Consider the following 25,898-nt stretch of genomic DNA (forward strand, 5'->3'; position numbering starts at 1 on the left):
CTAATGCCAAACTTTTCATGTCCCACAATCATTATAGGACAATGAGCTCCTGTTTACACTTTAGGTATAATGCGGCGGAAGTGAAAAACCTGAATTACGATCTGCTTTTCAAGATACGCCCCCTTCTCGCTTTCTCATCTGAGTGCCTCTCAATTTGTAACAGAAGTACTGTAATACACAGCATTTTAAAATAATAAAGTTTATGATCTCCAATCACAGAAAAGTCTTTACTCAGTAGCCAATATTCCAACAAAGCACGACAGTCTATACCAATTTTGGATGTTTACTGTGGTGGAACCTACCAATTTGGAAAGAGTGTAGGGCATTTTTTTCAGAAAAGTCTGGTAAGGGACATGTTGACATGTTCCTTATATGGACAACCTTTCTCCAGGACTGTTTATGACTGCACACAGAAAATACAGGAGCTGTGAGAACTTGTTATTGGATATACTGCCTAGCACTGTAGATGGTTAATGGTAGTTAATGGTTAATGGCAGTTAATGGTTTAAAAAGTAATTCAAAAGTATTAGAAAGTAATCAGGTTCTATTAATTAATATAGTAATTCTTTGGATTAGGTAACAATTTTTTAAAATAGGTAATCAGGAATCTGTAACAGAGATGTTTTTAGAGCAACTCTCCCAGTTTTTAGAGCAACTCTCCCAGTCCTGGTCAATGTTAAGATATATAACTTTATGCTAGCCTAATCTGCTTAATGTTAAATGGTGGCTATTCTCATTTAGTCAGTGTTAACAATCATTTTTTCACTGTACAGCACAACAGGCACAATTATTGCTTTAGAAAAATGTTTCTTAACAGATGTCTTACTAAGTAACTAAGTAATTGTTTTTTCATAATTATTCTTGAGTGGCCTTCTGACAAAAGTTATATGTTCTAAGGAACCATGCAGTGTGATGCCTCGGTGCAATTAGCTGGCTAGCAAGGTGCTTATTTAGGAAATGATAATACTTGGCTTAATACGTGAAAATATACACTGGTATTGATTCCAGTTCTGTGTAGAATTTTTATGGTTCAAAATTCCAACTTGGAAATGTGAAATTTTACTAAAGTCTTTGATTTCTGTTTTAGCCACATTTTTTAAATGTAGGCAAATAGCTGTCTTAAGCTGTGGCTATCACTGGCCAAGGATACAGTTACTGATTAGTTATTATTCACATTTTCTCAAGATATATAGTTTCAGTTTATAAAAACATATCTTCTTGAATAACAGATTCATTCACAGTAATGAACAAATGTAACAAAAACATCGTCTTGCTCAAGAGTGTTTTACCATACTACCGTCTATGTTGTTTGAGCAATGTTTATGTCAGCATTTGGCATTAACATCTCCATTGCCTGATGTACACTTCTTAAAACCATGAATGTGCCTAAACAGTCTGCATGGTATTTCTTGGTGACCACTCTGGGTGGTGAATTAGACAAATCAAAACTTGCTTAGACTAGGTCACGCAAAAGGGTAGACACAATTAAACTAGTAAAAGGGAATCGTAATGCCCATCATTACTGCCAGAGCTTTTATGACCTTTTATTTATATCAGACTGTGTCCCACAATACTGCTGTCTGCTGTTTGAAACAAAACCTGACTCGCTCACTCTCTTGGCATGGGGGTGCAGTTCTCTTAGGCTTTGATTCGCTTATGCTTTTAAATAAATTAAATTGTTCATTCATAACATTAAAATACTCTGGATGTCATTGCAGTAAAGGTACAGGTTGTTAACCTCTCCATTGCTAACAATGACTCCTGTAAAGTATCTTAGAAAAAAAGAACTGTGGTCCAATTTTCCCATCATCATTCTAACCCTGCATTACAAGATGTTGACAGAGGTGGATTTCAGCTCCTTGTATAGTTTTTGTGTGTTTCCAGCTTTCCTGACTGCACACTTGGTACTTAAATGCTCAACAGTGCAGTTAACCTGTCTGATGTTAACATTTGACCGGAATGTGTCTCATAAATTGTGCGAGCTTTCAGGGAGGCCAGGTATATTGTAGAGCACATTAATATTGTGTTTCCAACTATATAGAGCAATTAATCTAGCATCAGTATTGCCAGTGGAGAAGAAAGTATTTTCATTTATATCTGACATGGATTAAGGATGCATGGCCAAAGTTGTAATATTCAGTTAAGTTAGGCAATAAACTTGTTATATTTGACAGGAACAACAGCAGAGGGTGTTTACAGTAGTATTCCAGCTATTCTGAATGAAATGCAGATGTAGCTATTTGGCACTGTTGTGATGAGTGCAGATGTTCATAGACACACTAATAACTTCCCCCTGGCCTGCAAGCAACCCTTATTTTATTTGATGATCTTATTTCATTTGCTGAAAAGCATGTTACTGACTCAGTGAAAAGATATTAAATCGCAGGCTTTCTCATTCGTACATACTGTCAAAGATCCCGTACAGTTCCAACAGGCAATACAGGAAGTCTACAGTCAGCAGCTCTATGTCGGACTTCAGAGGGGAGAAATCACACCATAATCTCACCACTGTTTTCATCTGAAGATGCAAAGGAAGACGACCAGTGATCTTCAATGACGCTCTCCCATGGGGGGTCTGTAATGATGATACAGAACAAACAAGGTGGATGTGGAACTGTAGAACACCAAAAAAAGAAAGAAAGTCATTTTTTGTGAGTGTGTGTGTGTGTGTGTGTTTCCCAGCAGAACCACGCATTTACTTTTCTCTCTTGTTTTCCAAAGTATACTGGTTTGAAATGGAACAGGAAGAGGTTCATTGGGTTGTTGGAGATGTCCACTGTGTGGTCAGCTGTCATGGAGACAATGGAACACATTTTGTTATGGATTATATAGTTCCATCTCAGTGAACTAGAAAACACTGTTCTCCACACTCTGCGGCTGCATAGATTAACAGGGAGCATGCATGTCAAAGTGATGCAAGGGTGGTTGTTAAAGTCTGTCAGGCCTTTTGCGTTCATAGATGTAGAGAGCTATCAGGTATCAGAATGAACTCCTCAAACAAGATATGTTAGTGAAGAAACACATTCACCCTGGCCTGACAAAAACTGGCCAAGTTAAGTTTATATGTTAATGTTTTATCTGACATCAATACACTGTAAGTGACATGTATACAATTTCTTATGTATTTATGTGTATTATACCTTATTGGTTTCTCCATCTCTATACCCATAAAAACACATAAATTATGGCATGATGTGGCTCATGTGTGGGTTGAGTGTGTGGCTGTGGTGTGCTGGCTAATATTTTCTACTGCTAAAGAGGTGTTTATTGATGAGGAGCGACCCAGTGCAAGCACAGGCGCAGAGCAGAGGGCTGGATGTGTCTCTCAGTGGTTTCATTTGTTGCACCGGCGCTTTGGCTGGGGAGGCAGATTTGTCATCGGAGTGCCCTTGCCTGCCTGACTGCCTGATGTGGTTCCTATTTCCTGGTATTATCCCCCGTCGGACTGGGTTTCAGCTCAGCCGCATAAATATTGCAGCCCTAATCGCATGCGCAATGTGCATATTTAATGCGATAACATTGCCATGCGCGACATGGAAGCCAATCACATGCAAGCCAGCTTCCACTATCATGGACAGTGCCGCCTGCCCGCGCGTCTTGATATGCATAGGAAATATATATATATATATATATATATATATATATATATATATATATATATATATATATATATATATATATATATATATATAATTTTTTTCTGAAGTGTCTCCCCATCAGTGTTGTGCTCATGGTATTTCTTTCCCTTAGTCTGATTAGTTTTAGTCATGCAACTCTGCTGCTGCTTGGAATTAGTGATCTGAATGCCGCATGTAGATTTGTGCATGATCTAAATGGGAGTAGTGTAGGATGAGCTGATACACATTTGCTATTATTTCTTACAGTGTGCAAAGAAAGGTTCTGAGAGTTTCAACAACTGGTCTTGGAAATCCTTGTGTGAATTAACATGTTTTGGACTTTTGGGAGAGCAATCACACCTGTGAGTTAGTTGGGAATGAAAATACAATATTTATTTCATGCATGGCTTAGTGAAATTATATATTCTATCTACCTTTATATTCCATACCTTTCTTGATTCTTTGGTTGCTAGGTGATGACATAAACAGCATAAAATAAAGTGGAAGCTCTTTGAAGAGACTTCCCCCTTGTCAAGTGAGCCTACAAAAAAAACACCCCTCAAACAAATATTTCAAGCCAAGCGCCAACCTTTTTTGAAGACAAAGGAATCCCTGGACTGATAGAGAAAGGCAGATTTTGACAGCAAATGAGACACGGCTCTTTTGAGCACTTGGGTCTGCATACAAAGATTGCGCTTGTCAGTTCCCTTTTTGCTAAAATTTGTTTATCCTCCTGCAGTCTCATGAAAGATGCTGATGACATGGCAATGTGGCTGGAGGACCCTCCTGTGCTTTTACCAATGTTTTGGTGGGCTGTGTGTTCTTTTCCTTGTCAGAGGGTATAATGATATACAGCCAGGAGGTCCAGGGCGGGCTGTGAGACGAACGTGCACTCAGCTGATCATCTGCAGGCACATATGCAAATGTAGGCACAGGAGCCAACCGGGGATGAGGCATGCAGAGCGGGAACAGTGAGGTCAAGGCGGATTGGATATCCTGAATTTATCGCTGCACTTTTGAAGGGTGGGGCACAGTGCCTACTTGAACTAGTATAATGTTTTCACAGGACATACAAATGCAGCAGAATCAGAAGTGTGCCACCGTGTGCCACAATTGAGATTTCATCGCAAATTGAGCAAATTAATTGAGCACTCGCTTCCGGTTAATGTGCCAGCCTCCATAGGGAAGTGGATGAAACGGAGGCCTTCAATCAAGCTTCACGGTGCTCTGAGCACATGCCCAGGTTGTTGTATGCTGGAGCCTCTTGGCACCTTTGTGTTGCCTGAGCCCTTTCTATAAACATCAGCATTAGCAAGTAGAGGAAGCGCTCCAAGCCATTAACAGGTGAATAATGTGGCACATGGTAATGTGCTTTGACAGACACAGAGGCAGGTGGCATTCACATTTGGAGTGTGTTTGTGTGGTTGTGCGCTTATGAAGTTGCCTGGTGTTGGTAACAAGCATGGAGTGCAAAGGTCATACTGACCCTGAAACCTGTCATTTTATCAAAAACACTGTAATGGTTTAAAAGGTTTCTAAGATAATTTCTGAGCTATGGTACTGTAAACATACCATGTACTTGAAGCTGAGGGTCAGAAGTTGACGGCATTCTAAGTTAGAAGAGGAAATCCATGTCATACCATATTGGTGTCCGCTCCCAGTACACCTCCCACCTCCATCTCATCTCTCTTGCCCGAAATCTATCACCATCATGGGTGATGGGCTCATCTGGTAGGCCAGCTAATGGCGCATTAGCCCAGAGACTTGTTTGCACTATGTTTCTGGTGCCGACGTGTGGTGAGCTAATCCACGCCGCATGGGCGTATCATTTATACATGGCCGGCCGCGATATTGAGTGGCTCGAGAGTGAACGATCTGGGAAGGCTCACGTAGACCTGGGTCCAAGTTGATAGCACTTCCCTAAAGCACTCCTGGGACATATGATTCCCCTACTCTCCACAGACACGCAATAATAAGCAATTAAATGCCTGTCTTGTGCTGGCAAAACAAAGAGTGTTTCAAATGAATGGCGGACTTAATGGCTACAGGCTGCACACAGGGCACGTGGGCCAGTTCCAGGTGCTCTTCTCACCCATACTGGCACGCGGAGGCAGATTTGATTGTTGAAGGTGAAAAACTGGAAAGCATTAGATGCAACTCTGGTTTCCTTGTCAGGGCTTTAATGGCTTGATGCTTTAAAATGTTTTCACTTTTTTGCCTCACTGCACAGCTAAGTATGATTTTGTTTAAGCCCTACCCATCCAGTAATGCCCTCTCCCTGTTTCTGGAGTTACAGTGTCATCCTTCATTGAGTTCTAAATAAGAGCCCTTGTAGTATCTCCTGGGCTTGTAGACTCCTCCAGACTGCAAACTCTGCTGAATATTAAGGCCTCTTTGCGTTTCAAATGGAATTTTGTTTCAGAAGGACACCTAAGTTTTTGGTGTCAGTGCTCCTCCCAGTTTTGTCACTGCAGCAACTTAGGAGGTGGTGTACATAATGGGGATGGAGGATGTGAAAGAGGCTGAGGTGAGGTGGTGCTAGGCACCCACCGCTGTCACCGTTACAATGGCTGATACAGCAGGGATTGTGCTGGATCATGAGCTGTGTTCAGGTATCTCTCTAACATCTTCTCTAAAACCCAGCTTTCACAATAACAATGAGTCGCAGGATCCATTGGCCAGAGTATGCCATTAGTGTAAATTAGATGTCAGAGTGTGCTTGTTAGTGTGCACAGGCCTACACTGGCGCCAGGTCTGTTGCATACCTTTTCAAAGCCTTTGATGCCAACATCTCTCATTTGCACGGCACTGATGTCGATGTGAAAACAGGTTCAGAGAGTGGAAATATATTTTCCACGTTAATTTCCTTCTCCTTTCTTATCTTATTTTCCACCTTATTTAAGAACTACACATGTTAATGAGCATATAAGTTCAGTTTTCACCAAGTATGTGTCACGCCCCTGGCCATTCCTCGCACAGTAACAACAAGCCCACATTCACGATCACGATTCATGACCGGCCCACTAGCCACCAGCATCTGCTCTGCCTACCTGCTCAGTATACACCAGTCTGCCCCAGCCTCACCCCAGTCTCATTTTTCACTGTTTCAGAGGCAGGAAGAAGACATATTTGTCCCCTCTTAAACCCCTCTTATGCTCTAGCTGGTTTCTCAGTAGTCTCAGCTATGATGAGACGTAAATTTAAAAGCCATCACAGCTGTCTGCGAGTTTTGTTATCACCTCTAACTACTAGTTACAGGGATCTGAGGCCCCAGAGAATATATATCTGAGCTTTGGTTCCCTCGGGGTATGGGAGTTGTAATGAACGGGAGGCATTAGACTGCAGGTGCACAGGGTGTTGTTTGTAGGCAGAATTCGGCATTCAGCATCACAGTAACAGGCAGGGGTCAGAAAACGGGCAGGCGCATCTACTCAGACAGAAAACAGGCAGACAGGATCAAAACTTGATCAACTGGTTAGAGAGGTCCTTCCTAGGACCCTGAGCCGGGTAAGAAATGCACAAGCAAAGCACAAACCTCACAGGCAAGCAGTCTGTATACATTGTTGCATTGATCCTGCGGATGAGTGGCAGGTTGTAAGTGTCAGCAAATAGGTTACGTGCTTTCATGCCCAGTGTGTGTAGTTATCTGTGGGTGGTGCCAGAGAGGAGCTTAGGGAACAGCCAGCAAACCTGGGCCAAGCTTAAGAGTCACCTTGTAAACCTGGTGTGGTGATGTGGAAACTACCTTTATATTTCATTACTATGATATGCATATGTCATGGGGCCAAACTAGGCTCAGATTGCTGTGAAGAAATAATGTTAAATAATGGTAAGGGAAGAAGAGAATGAAGAAATTAAATCAAAGTCCAAGTATTTACAGGCCAGCTCTGGCTTTCACCTCCGTCGTCCCCGTAAAGAGGTTCGATTGGTTCAGTTAAAGTTTTATAGTCTAAGAGATGGTATCTTAATAGAGGCAGGGATTTACCCGTGGTGGGCAGAAATAAAACAAGCTAGACTGGTCGGCTCTTGATAAATATGATTCGCCTTCTCTCTGCTCAGCCATGCAATGTATGGCTCCTAATTCAAACTGCAGCTCTGGTCCTCCCCTTTCCAGTCTGTCTTGCCTCCTCACCCTCTTAAACTGCCTCCACAAGCCCCCACCCTCCCACTGTTGATCTTGCAGGAAATGCGTCAGCACTCATTTCCTCACCATCACTCTTCATCCCCCTTGCCCCTTTTTCACAGGCCTCATTATCGCTGGAGGAATCCTCAGTTGTCTCAGTTGTCCATCAGGCAGCCTGCATTGATATGCGTGCAGCGGGACCTCTGCTGTTGCCATGCAGCGGGTGCAGCTGACCCAGGGTCCTTCCAGGGAGGGGTGGGATGTGGTGCGATGCCCTCCAAGCCCTCCAACCAATCTGGTATCAATCGCGCATTCCAGTCATGCTCCGCAACTCACACAGAATCCAGGTTAACCCAGCAGAGGTGGGAGGTGGTTAGCCCAGCGGAGGTGGGAGGTGTTTGTCTGAAGTTGCCCCAATGCTCTCTTCAATGCTCCACCTACACCTCCCCCATTTTAAAAATGTGCGAATGTATCTTTCCCACAGTGTTTCACTCTCCTGCAAACCTTTTTTTCCTTTTTATATTTTACTTTGAGAGAGAATTACAGATTTCTTCCAAGATCCTTAACTCTGTTTGTGAAAATGTAGTTGATGCTGAGATGGACACTCACTGTAAATGGTTGAGTGGATATCTAGCCATGGATGTCACCTGTCCATGTTTGGGTCTGAGAGTGATTCAGAAAATCCTAGCCTGTTTCTGTACAGTACAGTGTCTACCTTTACATTCCTAAAAATGTCACCTCAGTTGTCCCCCATCTATCATAAACAATCCACCAGTACAGTCACATTAGATTCAGCAAAGATTTAACCTGAGTTTCAGTTGTGTTATTCATAAGGACAGCCTTAAGCAATGGTGCCCAAATGTGCAAATACATGAAAATCACATGACAGAAAGGATGTTACCAGGCTGATATTGGTAACCTTGCTTTTTAAAAAAACTTTTTTAATCCTAATTGATATTTGATGAAAATTACACAGCATCAAAGTGTAGTTGGTCATCTAGTTACCAGTGCAGTCTGTCACCTTGCAGGGTACTACCGTATTATTAGTTCTGTATTAAGAAAAGTAATCATGTCCTCCCATGGGGACCCTGGGATTTGCAGTGTTACGTGAGAGTAAACCCATTGTCCTCATACAGTACATTTTCCACAGTCTACTTCCTGTTTAAAGACATGCAACTTCTGCATGTATAAATTGCTTTTAGTTACAAATAGCAAGCAAAAGATAATGTAAGATAATCAACTTATCTTATACCTACATCTTTCTTTCCCTTTAAGTTATATTAAGTGTAAATCTGAGTTAAATTGTTCACTCATGATAAAGTAAAACCTTTAAATAGTAGTCTCCTTAGAGACTGTAGAGTAAGCAAGCAATTATTGATTTAGTTGCAAGGTTTAAAGCTGGTAGAATTTTTCTGTGCTAGCACGTTTCCAGTGGTGAAGCCATGACTTGTGGCACCTGGGAAGGATGGGGTACTGTTATGTCACTCCTGCTCACTCTCCCCAGTCTGGTGTTTAGCAGAGGTTGTTATTTGCAGCTGGAAGGGATGAGGTGCCATTATGTTACAATCGCTCACTCTTCCCAGTCCAGCATTTAGCAGAGGTCGTAATCCGTAGTACCAGGTCTCAAGCAGGTTGATGTAATCTGGCCTCTCTCCTGAGAACTTTCTCCTGCAAGTGAAATGTGGTAACCTCTGAAAGTGCTAATCCTGCTGACTTTTACACACACACACACACACACACACACACACACACACACACACACACACACACACACACACACACACACACACACACACACACACAGACACACACACACGCAAACAGACACATACGTACGTGGGTGCAGTCACTATGGACCACCAGGTTTGCCTGTCATTTCACCTCTGAAGTGCATGGTTTTAGTCACAAAGTAGGATGTTGTATGCACTTGTCCGTAAAGAATACATATGGTTGTTCCCTGTTAAGCTTGCTGGGAGAGTGGGGTGAAAACCCAAATTTCCAGGGAGTATACTTAAATTGGATGAAAAAGGGTCTAAATCAGTATAAGCTCCTGATGAAAGGTTTTAAATCTCCACATTGACAGGTTTTAAAGAATTTATCCTTTTTAAGGTGTGAAGCAGGGGTAGCTTCTCTCTCAAGTGCTTGCCTTTGCTGGAAAAGTCAGAATGAATTATACTTAAGGATTTCATACTCTTGTGCAAGACAATCTGACAAACAGCTTGCAGTTTGAGAATCTTCTCCATTTTTTGAATATTACCATGACAATATTCACATTCTTGCCTCTGTCTTGACGATGTCCACCAACCAAAGTGTCAAACTGAGCTTGACTGATTCCTGTCCAAGACCATCTTTGTGATTGTTAGAGCAGGTTGACATACTTCATTCCCTAACTGGAAGTTTCCTTGCTGTCATCTCCCATTCACAGAGCAAAAAGGGCCTGCCATGTTCTGTTGAACACTAAGACAAGGTGGAGTTCTAGATCTCTAACAGCAGTTGGTCTGCCCTACATCCTGCAGGCTTGTAGCAGCAAGTGGTTTTATGTTTAGTGCTGGAACAAAACAGTAGCTAGCACTTTGCCCCCAGCAAACAGAGCATTTGGTGTGCTGCAAGAGGAGGCATACAAACACACACTCAAAGGTTAGAAAGGAGTATTATGGCAAGAGTCCTCAAACTGATACTCTCAGGTGTGTGATATTAATATCTTTATTGTACAAATCAGATGAAACACTACATGGTGGCATAGTGTTCTAGCTCACAGCACTGTTTAGAAATGAAAAGCTGTCTCCAATGTGGCTATTACAATGTTAAAAGTCTCTTCCACAATGTCTGTACAGACTCTGGCTAGGGGTCGTTTTTTTGTAGCCATAGAGCGATGGTTTTGCAAACCGCTTATGCGATTTATGCCTGTAAGGGAGATTTCAATTTTACACTTGTGTCTACAGTGTGACACATTGGGAATAATTACGTACCTAATAGTGTGTGAATGTGCAAATCACAGGCAGCCATGGCAAAAAGTGCCAGGGCAGCAGAAGCCTTTATGGCTTAATTTGCGACTTTTTAGTCTGCAAAACTGCCAGAGCTTCTGCATCTACATCCCACAGGAACCGTCTGTGTGTAAGTGTGTGCATGTAAGAGACAGAAAGAGAGAGAAACTATTACTAAGTCGGGGAGAGAGTGAAAGGCAAAACTAAAAATGGAGAAAGGGAAAATAAATATAGGATATCGGAGGTTGTATATGTGCTTGTGTCTATTTCTAGGTTAATTTGTGGCAGAGATTTTGCCAGTCAAAGATATGCTAGCCCTCATATGGCTGAAATAGGATTCAATGTCTGGGAAAATAATTTCAAGATGCAGACCTTTTCAAAACCTGTAATTAAAGTTCTGTCTTGTCATTCTGAAGGCATATTTTGTCTGAGAACTGGTTCCAGGACTGTATGTACCCAAGAAGCAGACAGATGTCTGAGTGTTCCCAAGCTGTGCTTTGACATGGCTTCCCGTTCCAGTGAAATATGTTGTATCTTCAGTGTTTGAGTTTGACCAGTGTTGTATGATGGTAGCACATGACGGAATCTTTAAAAAGACAAAATCTTCGCACTCTTTACAAAGACGACTGGAAAGAGTGGATCTCCATAAGCAAATGGTACCTTTTACCTCAAGGCCAGTGTTGTGAGTGTTTATGGCAGCTCTTCTCTAGCTTCAGCTTTTTTGAAGTGCTTACTTATGTCTGTCAAAGATCTTCAATTGTTTGAGGTCTGTTTTAAAAAGTGTGTTATGGTTTTATTACCTCCTTCCAGCTTACATACAACTCTTTTGGCTTTCACCACATAATTTTCGATATTAAAGCCAGTATTTTCCCTTAATGCTGCAAAAAATCATTATTGTCCCTTCATAGAATGGCTCATTAAGACTTACAGAGCAATGAGAAGACAGAATTTCTGTTGATGGCATTGAGTGGCAGTGAGATGCAGTCTTGACATTCACTCTCTCTCTCTTTTCCTTTTTGCCTCGTTATCTTCATTTTTGATGGTAATTGAAGTGACTGGTGATTGCTGGATCATCATCATGCCCTCTTTGGGCCAGTGGAGTCTGGACTCGAGGAGAATCTTTCCAGACTGCAGACCTCTTTCTTTTTTTCTCTGTTACTGTGTTATTGCAGCCGTAATTCTCCCTCTCCGCTGTGGATATAATGACCCTCTTGTGTATGTGTGCTGCTGTATGTGTGTGTGTGTGTGTGTGTGTGTGTGTGTGTGTGTGTGTGTGTGTGTGTGTGTGTGTGTGTGTGTGTGTGTGTGTGTGCGTGTGTGTGTGTGTGTATGTGTGTGTGTGTGTGTGTGTGTGAGAGAGAGAGAGAGAAAAAAAACAGAGGCAGTGTCATTGGGACAATTAGGACAACTTTGACTCACTTTTTGAGTCACAAGCCAGGGAGAGAAACAGAAGAAGACGACCAGAGGTGGGCTTTGACTCACAACATATTTGGATTAAAGCAAACTTTCTGAAAAGTGTGCTAAGTGTGACACATTCATACCACTCCTGCATATAACTGGTGGACAACCTGAAAGGGCTCAGTATCTCAGCAGCACACATGAATGTACACAGTAGTGATGGTCCTGTCAGGTTGCGAGCATGTTAATTGAGTGAATAAAGTAAAGGTGAACCAGGTCAAAACCTTTGGCCTAGAATCAGTTTAAAGCTTAGTTTTGACTCTTCAGCTCCAGTTTGCTTCTGCAGTGTGTCAGTATAACACCAGCCTTCGAGCATGTTTAGGAGCACTGGCTGTTGTGCTCTTTGGGAAAATATTACACAGAACTGTCAAGGTGGATGAGTGAGTCAGAACATGACTCATCACAGTGATAACCAAAGGGAATGTATGAGTGAATATGCAAGTTCTTTGACTTTCACCTGTAGATGCTGCAGTGACCTTATCATAAATACGCATACCAGACAAAAAATGCCCATATTGTTATAAGAGTGCAATCATATATAGTTCTAGATACGTCTAGGACTTGTAATGATACATTGTCACATTGGATGGATGTCTTTGGCGTAAGACAGGAGCCAGCTCCAAGAACTACTAGAGGTTTTACACACTGCTGAAGTTCTTTATTTGTCCTTTTGAGTAAGATATTTCTGATTCTTCCCTTCCTTTTACTGGAATTTAATATTGATGACACAAAAAATAGTTCAAGGGAAATTTGAATTTGAAGACAGCATATACAGCGCTGTCAGCGAGAGCATCTGAGCCTCCGCAGATGTCTGTCCTTCTGAAGGGCTTTCCCAGATGTGCTGTTTGCACCCGCCACCGCGCTGTGCTCCAGACACGGACAAGCAGGAATAGTAGTTTCCGCATAGCAGTATGCATGCTAGGGCTAAGCGAGACCATGGGTATCACCCTGCTCCGTCAACGCCGGTGCTTCCGATCGCTGGGGATCGCACCGGGATTGTGTGGAGAAGGGACCAGGATCAGAAGCACTCTGTATAGCTGCAGAGGGCCGGTATTATCAGAAGCTGTGGGTACAGGGCTTAGCACATGGGCTTGATATTTAGCACACTGCTTACTCCAAACCAGATATGGGAAGACAGCATTGTTAGGTTATGGAAATGCATTGTCTGTGATGTTGCCGTCTTATGATGGTATCTACATCAGAATCTTGTATGCACGTACCTTAAAACATCCAGATACTTATAGAGTCATCTCAGTGGTGTTTTTGTAAAGCTATAGCACATCACAGCCAAGACATCCCTCACTAGCTAATGTGTCCCTGGTGTCTGTCTTCATTATTTCATCTGTTGTTTAAAAAGACTTATGGTGCACCTGTGAATGATGGCTTTATTAAACTTTTCCTGACGAAATTGGAAAGTCATGTGGGCTCCTGCCGTTTGAGGTAGAATAATGCTGCACCATTGACCTTTCACTACAAAAATTCATTATAGCTACTCCTGAATATTGTCACAGCAAGCCTCACTTTTACTCCTTAGTGAAGACACGGTTGGATTTTTTATGTTATTCCTGTCTATATTTGGAGTTGGAAGAGAAATTCATGATGGGAATCACATTTTATTTATTGTGGCATTACCAAATTATTTAATTCATCATGGCCAAATATCAGGAAAGGTCACATACATAATTAATTAGAATTAAATATTTGGGCATGGCAAGTATTCCAAGTTTGCCGATATCATGATTGCTATCAATCCTCACGCAGAGGAATAGTGTTTAATTCTACTCTCATTAAAATTAAGTGGTCTAATGTCTTTAAAAGAAAAAAACTTCATTTGCATACCCTTGAAAGATTCACATTTTGGAGCTCATTAGGAATTTGACTGATTTTAACAATTTGACTCCTACTAAATTTAACTAATCGTACTGTACATTAGTTTGCTGATAAAGATAATAATCACGATAATGAGAGGTTTTATATTAACAATGCGCTAGTTTACTTTGATGAGGTACCACAAGTATTTTTTTCCAATCACTATTTTTGGCATATGATATAGTTATCAGTTGATCCGATCTGAGCATTGGATGAAATACCATATTACTTTTTTTTCAATGTATTGGTAGATGGTTCCATCATCCTCCCTTGGTACTTGTTTCTGGTTATCTTTCTGTGTGTGTGTGTGTGCATGTGTGTGTGTGTGTGTCTGTGGGTGTCCGTGTGTGTGTGTGTGTGTGTGTGTGTGTGTGTGTGTATATGTGTGTGTGTGTGTGTGTGTGTGTGTGTGTGTGTGTGTGTGTGTGTGTGTGTATTGCCTGAGGGGACACAGGCGCGTCGGTCTTGCAGATTGGACTTCATTAAAGTGTGGCAGATTGCTCCGGCCAGGGTTCACCGCTCCCCCACTCCTGCCTCCTCCGTCATCTCTTTTCCTCGCTCCCTTGCCCGGCTCCGTCGGATCTCTCGTCCCGACGGCTAAGATTAAATGGAGAGGAAGGACATAAATAAAGAAAGAAAAGCGAGAGGGAAAGGAGTGCTGAAAGTTATCTTATTAAAACTTGAAAGGGACATGCTGAAGAGGGAAGGGGCAGAACTTTGAGGCTGATTTCACACCCTGGCTGTCTGCGGGGCTGTGTATGGTGTGCATGTGTGTAGGTCTGGGTGTGGCTCTGCATGTGTGTGTGTGTGTGTGTGTGTGTGTGTGTGTGTGTGTCTGTCTGTGTGTGTGTGTGTGCGTGCTTGATATGATACACAGTCCTTATCTCCCAGTACACAGTCCTTACTGTTTAGGAGTAAAAACAATAATGACACTTTACAATAACACTTTACAGAGCACAGCTATGTATTGCCTTGCTGAACATACAGCTCTAATTAAGACTTGGCTTATGCATTACACTGTACTTTACCAATGTCTTAGTGAGGCCAGGAAAAAAAATGATTTCATTAAAATTCCATTAATATTAATTAAACTTGTATTGTAATACAGTGACTGTTTAGATTAGAGCACATGGAACTTAATATATTGCCCATTGTTTTCTGCTGTTTGTATAGTTTACAGATGTTTCAGATATGTTTTGATCACTTACAGATGTTGTGGTTGTGTTATGTGTGTATGTACTTAATCACACTGTACATTTACCACAATACTCAGAACAAAGCTCATTAGGTGAATGAAATATAAATACACTCTTCTGCACATTCTGCAGGTGCAGATTACACCATCAACTAATCAGTCAGGGAATGTAGTGGGGCAGAGGGGTGAAAGAACTCAGGCCACTTAAACCTCATGAAATTTTGCTGTGCTAGGTAGAACATGCATGCCCAAAAACACCAACACAAATGCAGACAGTGATTAAAACTAAGCTCTAGTTCTGAGAGTACAACTTCAGATGTATGCCATAACAGTGGTCGAGCCAAGGTCTGGGTCATCAGCACGGGAGCTTCACTGCTTTACGAATGGCTCTTCTTGAGGGAACTTGCATGAACGTGTGTATGAATCACCTCACAAGAGAAAGTGGAGATGGTTTGCAAGCATTGTGGATTCTGCTGAAGATTAATGGCCATGTCAAGTGTAATGGTGCTGCACTGTTGTGACATGCTTGGCCCAAGTTTGCACGTAAGGGTCCTAAAATCAGATATAGAACCAACAGGTGTGTTTGCATGTGATGTTAAAAGAGATCATAATAAAAAATTATATTATATGGTTTTCATCAATAAAGAAATATCTTTATTATGTAGATATTATCTAAACACATTAATAAGGGATATTTTGGAACCTAACCTCTCCTTGGTTTCAGCATTGAATGCTAAACTATAGGGCAGGAACCCTTATAACTGGAGCTCAGGATGGCTGGACCTTTTTGTTAGGCAGCTGTAGAAGTCAAGGAGAAGGCAGGGGAAGAGAAGGGTTTTCAGATACAGTCTTTCTCCAAAACTTGAATTGCATAACTTTAGTTAGTATAAAATAGTACTGCAAGATATTTTATCAGCCTTCTGTCTCCCAGATGATTTCAGAGAAGATAACATTTTAACTAAAAAGAAAAGGATGTGTGGAGAAGGTCTAAGGCAGTGCTAACTGAAGCTTCTGCTTGTTGCTGCATGTTAAAATCTAGCATTTCTAAAACAAAACATACTGTGAACATTGTACATTACCAACACTTTAGTGAGACCATTTAATTAATGTCTAGTTTTCTCAGTGCAGAGATGTTCAACATGGCAGCAAATATTTCACAGGTACACAATGTAATGAGATTATTTCAGGGCTTTAAAACTCAGGGCCTCAGCAGTGAAAATTAAAGTCCATTTTCGGTCACTTTTTACATGAAGCTCCCTCAGTTCGTCATGTTTATTTCCGCTTCATGCTTTTTTTCCATTTTCATTGTTCACGTAAGCTTCCTGTTGTCATCCTTCCTTGCCTGTGTGTCTGGTCTCATCATAGCTAATGCTCCTTGATAACCCTGATAATGCTATTAATACACTGTATCTTTTTCCCACTGAAACTGACAGCAGCATCCTGTGGGTAATGTGTTGTGTAGGACCCTTTGCCTGGTGTGGGCGCATTTCTTTCCACTCGACCTCAGGCTGGTTTTCACTAACTTCAACCACAGCAGGGGAAAAAAAGCAGAACTGACCTGGGGTCAGTTTAACAGGGCAGCCTTTCAGCAGTTGTGCTTATTTGGTATTGGCTGCATGTCTCCAAGACAGATCCAGTGACCTTTTCCCACAGTAGATTTATTCATGCTCACTAACGTCCTCAATTCTTTGTCGACATTAAACAGATTCAAATAAGACTAGGCAATCCATTTAAATAAGAGAGAGAGAGAGAGATGGGGAAAGGTGTGATAGAGAGTCAAGTGTGTATACCTGCCAAAGGCTCGTGAAAGCCTCCTAGCAGAAAGAGGTACTTTCGCCCACACACAAACAGTCATAAACAGAGAAAAAGAATACACTGGAGACTCAGATCTAGCTCGGAGATGAGAAGTCCAATTTCAGACAAGCCCCAGAGTACAATAATTTCAGTCAAGCCTAGGTCTGGGGGCTCCGTACGGGAACCTCTCTGCCAAACAAACGGGTCTTTTTGAGTACGGAAGTTATTTGGCAGAAAATGGTGGGGACCGTTTGAAAACATGCGGCCTCTACGTGAACTGAACGGCATGTCCGTCACATACCTGCTGCAGGGCTGTAACTTGCTTCGCCCCATGTTTTCAAGTGGAGGTCTTGAACATTAAGTACTTTTCAGTGCTGCAAAAGAACATAGACATATAAAGGTGTCATCAGTAGTAACTGCTCACAAATAGGCACAGAACAAGGCCTCTGCTGCTCAGAATTTCACAAATCAAGAGTTTTGGGAAAAAGATCAGGAACCTGAGGCCTTGGTACTAGTTACCCCCTCATTGCAGTTCTCAGAGAGTCTAGAGCACCTTCTAACCTGAGGTCAGAACAGTAATCCGAACAGGAAGCTTTTTGCATTTGATGAGATTCTCAAGACAGATTGCACAGGAAAATATTCCATCATGGTTGCTGCATATATGAGGTTTTTTTTTTTTCTTAATAATACGTCTTCATTTTTTCCTGTTGAACAGTTTTTGCCTGTTCACTAACTTTTGTCTGTGATGTTGGCGGTGTCAGATTTCCACGCATTTAATCTCGCGCTGAACGACTGCAAACTCATCTTATTGCTTTTTAAGTTATTGAAAAAAAGAATGAAAAAACAACGAAAAAAAAAATCTGGAGGGAGAAGCATAGAGTAGTGCCTCGCAAGCCGTATCAAGATGTAAGTAGTTGTTGTTGCACCCCTCTCTGCGCTTCCTTATATTACCATCTGCACCCTGAGGCACAGTGAGAAAGAGCGAGAGAGAGAATGAGAGAGAGACAGAGACAGACAAGGGGGAGGGGGCATTCTTCCTTTCTCTGTTTGCAATAAATGGCATGTCTTACTCGGGTATACAACCAGAGAAAGTGTGCGTATGAGTGAGTGCGTGCGTGTGTTGGGGAGGATTAGATGAGATGAAAGGTGAGAGAAATGAGGAGCAGATAGTGGAAAGAAAAAAAAGGAGGTTTTTTTGTAAAAGAAAATGGGAAAGACAGAAAAAGAAGGAAAGAAAAAGTCAGAAGGAAAACAATCACAAGCCATTTGCAGTACTGATGCATTGATGGGGGGTGTAAACACTGAGAACCCTAATGGAAGCAAAAGCCATCAAAGAGATTGAACTTGAAACTGCACTTTTTGGATGTGGAAAAGCAGGATTTATGGGTGTGGTGTCTGTTAATGTGTTGGTTAGCGTGTTGGTCAGCGTGATGGTTAACATGTTGGTTAACACATTAGTTAGTGTGATGATTACCATGTAGGGCTTGTGCATCCCACCTCCCCTCCCTATTTAGTTCTGCATGATTTAGCATGCCCCATGCCCCACTTCGCTGGAGCCTGCTCTCCCTCTGTCTTCTCGCCATTCCTACTCTGGTCTTGCTGCCAGGCTGTGGAGCTCCTGCTCCACTAGGAGGGGGCTGAAGTGCAAAGGCATTCCATGTTTCGGACAGTGCCTGTTCAGTAAGAGTTGGGAAGTGCAGCTCAGCCGACACAGTTAGTTTTGTTTTTATGTGCTATGAAAAATCGCCTTTTATTTCTCCTCACATTCTCTGAAAGCATTCTCTGTTTCAGAAGCAATCCATTCTCTGCTTGGCCTGGATTCAGTGGGGAAGAAACAAAAATTGCTCTATGAACTGGACAAACACCCATCTGCTAACCCCTTCCCCACTCTCACAAGGAGACAAAGGGGTTTATGTTTTTCTTTGCTGTTAATCGCCACCTGGCCAGTTGCACAAAGGAATCAAGTAGGAAGAATCTGGAGGAGGAACTGATTCTGGCACAGAGGAAGCAAACCTGGTAGGGGGCTTGGGGTGGAGTCTGTATGGGGACTGTTTGCTTTGACTGCGATATCGAGTCGAAGGATCAAAGAGAGTCTCCTGCATGTGCTCTCAGAGACTGGAGAATCAGGTCCAGTTGTGTACGGTTTATTAGAATTTAGAGCTGGCTTGAGGTCTGCTTAGTGGAATAAGGTGTGAGATATAAACCTTTAGCTAGTCTAACACTGACCTTATTTGTGTGTGTGTGTGTGTGTGTGTGTGTGTGTGTGTGTGTGTGTGTGTGTGTGTGTGTGTGTGTGTGTGTGTGTGTGTGTGTGCGTGTTTTCAGGGGCAGCCTGTGGAGCCATATTCATCTCACACTTTCTTTATGAAAAAAAGCATATATACTCTCTCACATCACTCTCTCTCTCTCTCTCACCCCCCCCCCCCACACACACACACATATACCCCCATATACACACTTACACACATGTACAATAAAAGTAGCACCCACCCATGTCTTTGAGGCTAAACAGCAAAACCAGTAGATCTTCACAAGCATTTTCAGATGCGGCAACAAAATTAGAGCCATGCATCACCATGGCATGACTGACGACAGACAAATTCCATTAAAGAATGTTGCATCTCTCTCGAGACGCATATGTGAGTTTGTGTGTGTGTGTGTGTCTGTGTGTGTGTGTCAGCGTGGGATTGCTTAGATTACTGTACATGCATTGTGTATGCTTATGCGTATTTGTTAACAAGTATGCAGTTGTGTGATTTATCTGTGTTTGTTGTTTGTGTGCGTGTGTCTCTGTGTTTGTGCGTGTGTCTACATGTTTGTTTGCGCACCCAGGGACAGTGCAAACAGGAACAGTACAAACAGGACCTAGGGAAGGGTGCTGAGTGTGTCACGCCATACTCATATATCAATGTCATTGTCTGAAGTGTGGCTGTTAAAGACATTCACCTCCTCTCCCCACCCACCCCTCTATCCACCCACTTCTCTCTCTCCGCCCACCCCTTTCCCCATCCACCCCCCCCCACCACTAGGCAAGAGGGGAAAGGGATCTGTAGTGTTTCCCAGGATGGTCTGCAGCAACATGTGCGGCTCAGCACACTGGAAAAGTTATTACCAGACATGCTGAAGATGAGTTTGCTGCCTTTTTTTACCACTCTGAATGAGGAGGGGAGGGGAGTGGATGGGGAATTGAACTGTAATGATGGGTGAAGGGAAGGATGTTTTTGGTAAAAATTTTAATAAAAAAAGAAGTCTCGTTTTCAGGCATTTCCACCTGCCTCAATGCCGATCAGTCAACCGCGATGTATTTTACATATTTTTGAGTTTATGCTTAGTTTCTGTTGTGTTGCATTGGAGACTATGATGCAAGCATTGCTAAAAAGTTGTCAATGTTGACACCTTAGCGGTGAACATAACACCAAGCGCCTGCTAGAGTCATCGAAAAAACAAGCACTCTGTGAATAATAACTCAGCAGTTACATTTGTGAACTCTCTGTGTGCGACAGATTGTTTGCAAGCAGCATTTGTGAATTCCATACCTGGGGTGGAATCCCGCTCCACACAATGCTACACTTTAGCTGCTTTTAAACATGTGATGAATTTCATAAAGGGCCTGATAATGAGATCCTGGGGTGGTCAAGATACGTTAAGGGCAGGGAAGGCACTAGTTGAATTTAATTTGAAAACACACGTCGAGCTTAACTGCAAGGGGCACCATTATTAGCCATCTGAACACAGAAATGTGTGATGGTATAGCTAATCTATCTTTCTCTTTATGGAGACACTTTTTCAGACCGCAAGTGTAGAAAATGTAGCACAAAATGTAGCACATATGAGAACAGCAGGGAAGGTCATAAAAAGTATGGCTTCCACTCGAGCCCACAACACTGGCTGGTATATTAGATATAGTTTTATTTTATTTTATTTATTTATTTTTAATTCTGAAAACTGAAGCCTGAAAATTCAGGCAAAAAGACATTCTGGGGGGAAAAGTTAAAATTTAATGCCAAGGTTTATCAAAAGTTCCAGTTTCAATACCTTGGCACTAAGTGCACACTGCTCTGGACTACCGAGAGGAAAGGGGCACTATCAGAACCGCTCAATAGTCTCAAAAGCTTCTGTCTTTTCACCCAAAAACTCCCTTGTAAAAAGTGGTAAGTGGTATTTATATGCACAGTTTTAAAGTCATAGATCTTTGTCTGACTCCAAAACATCTAACATTTGCCCACAATCCAGAGGACACACAAAGTATTCATCTCATGAATGTGAGCGGGGGAAGTGTTTGTGAATGAAGGAAACTCTAGAAGGAAAATATATATTCCCTGGAATTGGTGAGTTACTATTGTGGGTTTCTATGCATGCACAAGTTTCCCCAAATGGGATCAGAATGTTTCCATCAACTGCAGCCACTTGGATGAGATGCATCTCAGGTGTAACAGTGGCCTGAGTGCCACAGTGCGTGGAGCAGGACACACAGACTCCCTCAATTTGGTGAAACATTTAATGACATAAAACACAGATGACAGTGGTGGCACTCACACATAACATTAACAGTGAACATCAGTACACTTAACACTAACAACAATGACTAGAACATTTAACAGAGACTATACACACAATAACCCTAGCACTAATGATATACTGACATTCTACACAAACACTAACAGTGACCATAGCAATGACCAACAATGAGCTGCACACTGACAGGGGTTTAAATAGACAAACACTTAACATCAAAAGCCCTGTGCAGGTGTGTGCCCTCACGGAGGGTGTGGCTGCAAACAAATGTGAACCCCCCTGCACGCAGCAGGCCATACCACGTGACTCGTGGGGGAGGAGTGACATCAGGCAAGTGACCACTGGTCTCAGCTCAGTGCATCATCCAAGAGGTTTTATGTAGTGGCAATTACAATATTTATAAGACCTCTTTATTTAAATTTGTGTTTTTAAAACATATTCATCATTTTAATATGTAGGTTTATTCTTTAGGCAACGAAAACTCCACTGTATCCAAATCAGGTTTGGTATGAATGTCATCTTGCACTAAAGGAAAAGAACACCTTCAATGCTGAATAAGTGTATGTCAAGAGAGCCAACAAATTCAAAAGGGGAGATTAAGGTCTTTAATATTATTGGTCTCATATAAACTCATTTCACCCATTTTAAACCCAACACAATATTGAAGACTAAAAATAGATGTGCCATTTTCACAGAATTCCAAGATAATCTGAGTTTGCAGGTAATGTGTTGTGACACTTTATTTGACCAACCCTTAATGTATTTCTAAAGGAAATGTATCCTTTCTGTAAAGTTATCAACATGATCAGACCTAAAGTGCACAGGAGTTAAATGTATGCCTGTCGAATTCTGAACAGATGGTGATGCTGTTCAGCCATACATTGACACTGATCTGTGTGTTTCTTGTTGGACTGAATGTCGCAACAACAGTTTCATCTATGGATTTTTCTCACTGACACTGTAACATGTCCAGGTTAATCAAACTAGTGCAGTGTTCATTCTGTTGTCTTTGGTCATGTCTACAGGTTTTTTAATGGAGGCATTATGAAACTGTGTGAAAAGATTGCTGTTCCTTTTTTCACTGTGGGATCTGGCCTGTTTAAAAAGGCCAAACCAGTTGTGAATAAACTTACCTGAGGGAAGTACTCTGGATATGTCATTAAAATGTTAATGACAGGAGCTAAAGGAACAGAAGACACACAATAGAGTAGAGAACAATATGATTACAAACCCTGTACACACACACACACACACACACACACACACACACACACACACACACACACACACAGTTAGTCAAAGCTTCAAAATGGTTCTGTGCTCCAGCTCATTCAATTGGAAATAAAACAGTGACCAGAAAACAATGACTATGAGGTTAAAGTGCCGAATATCAGTTTTCAAGGTCAATTTTGCATGGACCATAGAATACTTATTATCACAGGCCTTTTGAAACATGGCTGTCCATTTCAGGGGATGTAATTTAATTGGATGTAATAATTAATTGTATGTAATTTCCATAAAGGTAATGAACACAATTAATTAATTAAATAAATTATGTTTAGTAGTGGATCTTTTTGTACCCTGAAATGACATACCCGCCACTCCACTGTGCAGTCAACTTATTTATAGGAACCACAATGGAAATAAGTCAGACTTTTTTTCAGACTTTTTTGTGTTAACCCTGACTGTTTCTGGTTTTGTTAAAGGCACCACATTTTATGAAGTGTGGGAATGCTGTTTTATTTAAAGATATAGAATGGTTTAAAAAAAATCAATCAATCTGTCAACTCTTGAATTTGTCCTGCTGCTGCCATTATCATTCCCGTCACCAGTCACGTCCTGGTGGGGTTTTGTCATTTGGGCCCGTTGTGGCCATTACCAGACCCCGCCACCCCTATGACACTTTCTCGTTACATTTGCCATCACTAAACTCACAAGGACATTCATAACAATTGATTTGGAGCTGATGTTTTGCTAATGTCTGTGCTTTATTCTTTTCATAGACAACATCACCATGCAAAGTGCCACATCTAGACTCAACTCTAGACTAGTTTTCTTATGCATCAACTAATGATGCAATGGTAGACAGCAAGCCAGTGAACACTAAGAAAAAAAACATTATCCAGTCATGTTTTCTTGAAATGAGATGTTTATAAAAAATGGGTTTTAAAAAATGGATGGTTCACCCAGTTCTATCGGTCCTATTTGGTTCACTCAGCATAAACTGGACATTTATAAATGCCCTCAAATTACAGTTGATGGTTTGAACTTTAACCTCATAGTCTAGGCTTTATTTCAATTCCAATGTGATAGAGTACAGAGCCAAAACAGCAAACACTGTGTCACTGTCCTAATGGACTGGGTCTGATTTTCATGGCATCACATAATATCTATCGAGTAATGTATTTTTTTTTCCTTTGGACTTCAACCTTTAATGCTTAATTAAGCTTGTCTGTAGTCTTTAAATGATTTTACACTGGTCTGTCACTATGATGTGACAGGATTTAGTTTAAGGCTTGATGTGTGGATGGGAAACCGCAAGCTAATGGAAATGCATTTAGTTGTATTTGGACCAGATGGCTTAGAGGAACTCCCAGACCTTGTCATCTTTATGAGTTCAGCATCACCAGCCTTCACCTGGCCAGCTGGTTCCGCAGGGCTAGGTCTGTGTACGGCTGGATGAAGAGAGATGAATAGTTCGAACACTCAGTATTTCTATCCTTCCTGGGACTTTGCTTATCATGTTCATGGAGAGATTTCCCTCCAACTCTGTCTTCTTTCTTGCTCACTACATCCCCGCGCCACAAACACACACCCCACAAACACACTCTTCTGTGCTTGTTCAACTTAACTGTGTGTTTAATGTTGTCTGAGAGAACCAGAGAGGGAGGAGGGGTGCGTGTGCACAGGCACACATATGTATGCGTGTGCATATGTGCATTTCTGTGTGTGTGTGTGTGTGTGTGTGTGTGTATGTGTGCATGCACGCATGTGCGTGTTTACATGGTGCATACCACTGCAGCTGCCTTAAAGTGATAAGCTGCTGCCCCTGCCATGGTCAGACTGGCACTGTAGCACACTGTGTCAGAGAGAAAGAGGAGTCAAGTAAAGACCCGAGAGCATAAGAAGAGGGGAGAGGAACAGTGAAGGAAGGAGGTAGCCAACGAAAGAAAGCAACCTATGGTGAGCAGACATCTACTGCATAGTTATGATGCCAGCTTTTCATAATCTGACCACAGCTTGTGTTTCCAGTGAGATTAGAACCCTATCTTCTCTCTCTATGCATCTCCAAGAGAACTATAGTATTGCTGTAAATTCAATTTACAGGTTTGGTGCCAGAAAAGCCACAGTTGTTGCAAATGTCTCTGTGTGTGCATGCATGTATGTGTGTGTGTACAACCCCCAAGCCTCATTGGGTTTTGTGCAATTCAGAAACAAGACCTTTATTGGTGGTTAAAAATGTGTATCTGTGTGTAGTTGTGGGTGGGTGGGTATCTATCTCTCTGTGTGTTTATCTTGAAAAACATAATTGCCTGCTGACATTAGACACTATTTAGGAACAGGGCCTGATGATGCCTGTAGGAGGGAGAGAGTGTGAACAGCTGGGTACGGCATGTGACCACTGCTGCAGGGTGTGTGTGTGTGTGTGTGTGTGTGTGTGTGTGTGTGTGTGTGTGTGTGTGTGTGTGTGTGGTGTGTGCATGCCTGTGTATGTGTATGTCTGTGTCTTTGGGGGTGTGTGTGCACGCATGCTTGTGTGTGTGTGTGTGTGTGTGTGTGTGTGTGTGTGTGTGTGTGTGCATCCACCTTCCCCTGACTCAAACTCCGGCAGCTGTCCTCATATCGGAATTGGCATCTCTTCTCTTTCTCTTCCTCTTTTCTGTTATTTCTGTCGCTTTTCGCACTATGAGTGGGATGCTTGTCGTCCAGGGCCTCAGCTAGGCCCCGGGAGACAGAAGGTTCTGGGCTGTCCGCTGTCACAGCTTATTAAGGTGGTGCTGGCGTATGGTAGCCCGTAGGGGGTCTCCTAACTGACACTAGGAACTGCACGCCCACTGCTGGAGCGCTAAGGTCTGGTTAACAAGAAGCGCTATGCTAGCAGTGCTGAACTACCCACATGCGTGGACAAAGCTGAAGAATGCAAAAAAAAGAAAAAATTTAAAAACCCTGAGATCCTGAGTACACATCTTCATCTTACCAGATTCTTAGATATGTTAAATACAGCAGTGAAAAGCTTGTGTGAGTTTATATACCCATGCTAGTCCACATTACAATGCAAAACACAAGCCTCATTTTACTTGCTATGTGCGTTTTACTTTGCTAAGCTACAGCACAGTGTGACG

The 25,898-nt window shown here is 42.0% G+C and overlaps 1 protein-coding gene and 1 long non-coding RNA gene across 2 annotated transcripts in view; one reads left to right on the plus strand and one right to left on the minus strand.

Moving 5' to 3' along the window:
- The window catches only part of asic1b (acid-sensing (proton-gated) ion channel 1b), a 157,389-nt gene that overhangs the window by 52,431 nt on the left and 79,060 nt on the right, over positions 1–25,898 (plus strand). The window lies entirely within an intron of this gene.
- LOC118240391 lies at positions 14,498–17,794 on the minus strand. The gene is made up of 3 exons (XR_004775392.1): positions 17,731–17,794; positions 17,342–17,414; positions 14,498–14,648 (listed from the first exon to the last, which is right to left on the minus strand). It is a non-coding gene; the product is annotated as an uncharacterized LOC118240391 (long non-coding RNA).

This window comes from Electrophorus electricus, chromosome 20, assembly GCF_013358815.1.
Source record: "Electrophorus electricus isolate fEleEle1 chromosome 20, fEleEle1.pri, whole genome shotgun sequence".
NCBI lineage: Eukaryota > Metazoa > Chordata > Actinopteri > Gymnotiformes > Gymnotidae > Electrophorus > Electrophorus electricus.